The 4156-nt window shown below is 44.5% G+C and overlaps 1 long non-coding RNA gene across 1 annotated transcript; it reads left to right on the top strand.

The window, feature by feature from the left end:
* The first annotated feature begins 2111 nt into the window (after positions 1-2111).
* LOC146861489 (uncharacterized) lies at positions 2112-3920 on the top strand. The gene is made up of 4 exons (XR_014978970.1): positions 2112-2312; positions 2446-2546; positions 3037-3107; positions 3437-3920. It is a non-coding gene; the product is annotated as an uncharacterized LOC146861489 (long non-coding RNA).
* Positions 3921-4156: the final 236 nt, after the last annotated feature.

Below are 4156 nucleotides of genomic sequence, written 5' to 3' on the forward strand. Positions count from 1 at the left end.
TGGTTTTCGATCTCTCCGTGGTCCTGCCAAGGTCAGTGCGGAACAGATTAACCTCGATGGAGATCTTGTCCATTTTTGTCTCTAGGCTGGTGCCCAACGTCTGTATCGCGGCCATTATGGATGTTAGGGAGGGCTCCTTCTTATTCACGGCTGCGTCCATCGCCATTTCAGATTGCGACGGACCCGTAGGCACCGCGTATTTGTCCAGGTTATTAGTCTGCGTTTTTGTTCCCACCTTGGGCCGCATGTTGGTTCTCTGGCTCTACACACCAGGGTTAGCGCCCCAGCCCGAGCGACAACAGTCGTTGGTGGATCCTCAGCACCACCTCAGCGCCGGGCGGGGCAGTAGGTCCGGACTGGAGGCCGGCTCCGCCGCCGCACAGGACATTGCGGCACACCACCCCCGTCCACTAGTCAGCCGCTCGGGGCACCTCTCGCAGCAGAGACAGGCTCAGCCCACCAGGCCGAGCCGGATCACAGCTGGGGGCAGCGAGCCCTGCACTCGACCGGATGGCACAGCCCCTTACTTATCGTCGTACCAGGGCGCAGTCCCCGCCGGTAGGCCCACAATCGGCCCTTCGCAAATCCAATCCGTGGCACCCTGGGCCGCGCCGCACCTCTCATCGCCACCAACCTCGATTGGGCCTGCACAAGCTGGTCGCCGGGGCCTCTCCCCTTCTCGCGGGGTGACGCGGAGCCCCCGCAGCAGATCAGCCGCAACGCAGGCCGAGGCCCACGCCGCTCCTCCCATAGGCCCCCGAGGTCCCTCTCCGATGTAGCCGTCGGATCCCGCGGGGCAGAAGGCAGAAGCGCAGCCCGTCCTCCACCTCAGGCCCAGCAGCAATTACAGGCCTCGTCCTGGTCCAGCGCGAGGTGCAGGCCGCAGCCGGGGCCTCCCGTAGTTCCGCACCCGGCCCCCAGGCTCCAGGCCGTATTCCCAGGCCGGCCTCCGTGCAGGAGAGCGCCGCGATCGGTCACCGTCGGACACCTGGACCCCGCTCAACTCGCGAAGCAGGAGCTCAGCAGTTAAGGGAGCTGGTGCTGCCGCAGGAGTGCATACCAGCTAGGATTCAGTGCCGGATGTTAGGGAACAACAGCGGTCCCGGCGGAGCTCGGTTTCTAGGTGGCCATCTTCATCGGCGCCTGGCCACGCCCCTCCAAGATTTTGAATTTTAATGGCAAAACCATGGTCGCGAAAACATTAAACAACTGTCGGAGCAAGAACCTAGTATTCCTACTTGTCTGCCCATGCGGCCTTGGCTACGTGGGTGAGACCAGTAGGGAACTACGCATTAGATTATTTGAACACAGATCGGCGTTAAAAAACAAGAAGGAAAATGCACCCCTTACAGACCATTATGCCAAAGCCAACCACCAATATAACCAGTGCCAGTGGTTTATATTGGAAAAAATAACTGTAAGCCGGAGAGGAGGCAATTTTGATGCAATTAGAAAAATGCGTGAACAGTGGTACATGTGCCATTTAGACACTATAGACAAAGGCATGAATACCAGGGAGGACTGGATGAAACTGGTAGTAAATCTATGAAATATATTGTAAGAGTATAGGATAGTTCCTGAAATGTAGATTCATTAATTGCTTGGCAATCTATTGAACAGATCAGAATCATTATAACATATACCATAAAATTGAAAGGATATATATATTTCCTTTCTCTTTTTTATGGATATATATATAAAAAATTCATTTTTTCGTTATGGGGAAATTATAATCAAGGTATGTTGGGATATAAAAATAAAAAACTTGGTTGTAGCAGTATTATGAGTAAAATCGAAATTTTAATTTAACACCGTTTACTTGGTGAAATTAAAAATATTAGGGAGGCAGGCATGTTATCTTTCGGGCAAAATCCTGTATAACAGAACAGAAATTTGACCGGGATTATAGGCACTTCCGGGGGCTCGGCAGCAACGGGGGGTAATGTTTGCGGTTTGGAGCCGGATTTATAAAGTTACATGATTTTGAAAATGAGTATGTCCGGGTTACCTTAGGCAGTACGCGCATGAATTGCCGACACTGCCGACCTGAGCCCGAAGGTTAAAACGCATAATACTTCCGGAATGTGTACGTCCGGGTCGTTTCAGGCAGGATGCACATGACCATTCATTATCTTCAGGGTTTGGCGCGTGAAACACGAAGGCACACCTGAGAGAAATCATTCAATTTTGCAATGGGCCAATCAGAGTTCGCATCCTTGGGTATTTATAACGGCATGGTAAGGGTATGCTGAATGCTGGCAGTCAGGAGGACAAGAGGAACCCATTGGAAGCTATACAGGATTACCAAAACGGTGAGGCTATCGGGTTGGGTTTCCATTTATTATCGGGTTATAATTCAAATCACAACTTTTATGCCCCATAAAATTGACAACAGTTTACGGTACTCTAATTTGTCTATACACCGTGATGTTGTATCCCTTGCAGGCTAAGTAAAGGGGCTAATATCGTAACTAGGAGGTGATACGTGTCCGCCTTACACTGCAACATTAAAATAACAGGCCAAGCGGTTTTCCTCATAGAATACGGTAGGCATCTTAATCTTTATGCTTTGGGACAATATTTAGCAATGAAACCATAAGATTTAGATTTATTGTAATGATTCGTGTTTTAGTTGAAAATCGTTAAAGACAAGTCGAGGACGAGTTTGCAATTAAGAATAATCTGCCCCATACTGAGAAGACGTAGGGGCAGGGTCTCGTAATACAACAACCAATATCGCTTAACAAGGTGATAATATTTGACAATTCATGGAAATTCTAGATATAAAAAAAACTTTGGATTAATAAATATTACAATTTGGAGGTTTATTTAATTTGCGCAAAAATTCAAGGAGGAATATCTGTCCCTCTTCGCCACTAGTGGTTTATCAGTTGTAAATTGTTGAGGTTAATTTAATTTAGGATACATGGCGGTTATTAAAGTAAATGAAGAGGCAAGGGTGTCGTGACAATGTATGACAGGAACATCGAGATTCGGCCAAGTTTAAGGCTGATTTACCTATGATTGCTTTTTCAGATGTTCTTGACTAAATGACAAAGAACAAATAGATAATCCACGAATCCGAGGAGATCAAGATATGTTATAAGGTAATTCCTTGTTTCCAAAATCTGCTCCATACACTTAATACCAATAACAACTCAAGCTTCTCTGGCTGGAGTAGCCCATTTGATAGGATATAATAAGAAAAAGTGTAACGTGTATGTAGAGATTATCTCCATGGTAATATAAATGGCACTGCTCTATTTAGAGTTGAACAATTGAATTAAAGATTAAGTGAAATTGAAACATGATCATATGTATAGGAAACAATGTGTTATATACCAGATTATTTTAAACAATATATAATGAAGATGTTATGTAATAACTATTGTTTGCCATAAACGTAACTTTGCACTATTGATAAATTTGTCAACAGGAGTTTATCACAACGGCAACCAAACAGTGCCTATAATAAGAGAGACGATGAAACATTTTTTGTCTTGAAAAAGATGGACAATTAGATTAAACCATCGAAACGCGTCGACGCAGCATTACAACACAATCTGTGGGAACAGCTTTTCTTGTAGACACTGTATTAACATATTGTGTGTAGGAAAAGCCTTTTTGAAATGTATTAACTGATGTGTTATCTAATGACAAATTGTACTGTCTGTCTTTGTCTCTCTGTTCAAAGTTTGTGGGATTGTTAATTGCTAGGTGTAGCTATTGTGTTATGTTGGGTCCGAAAAACTGTATTCAAGTAAGGTGTACAAGTTGTGCTCTTGAATTTAGTAGAATTTGCATTATGTACATATGATATTTGTATGCTTTGGCAATAGATGCATTTATGACAGGATCATAAATTGCTTTTGTTTGTTTTTAACCGGCTTTTAATAAAATATGATATTTTTATTAAATTGTACAGTGGTATGATTCATATTAATTAGACATATCCTAGCACATGGGCTTATGATCGTGTACCTGAATATAACAATTCAGTTTCCTAATATTATTAATTCCTATATTATATTGCACCACGGGAATTTTATTTCTACCAGATAGTAGTACCCTATTCCCCTGGTTGGTTAAAGGGGTCTCTCTCATCTCTACTCTAAAGAACCCCTGTAGTCACCATCTGCGGTGAGGAAACAGAGGG

Source organism: Triturus cristatus, chromosome 3_1, assembly GCF_964204655.1.
Source record: "Triturus cristatus chromosome 3_1, aTriCri1.1, whole genome shotgun sequence".
Lineage (NCBI taxonomy): Eukaryota > Metazoa > Chordata > Amphibia > Caudata > Salamandridae > Triturus > Triturus cristatus.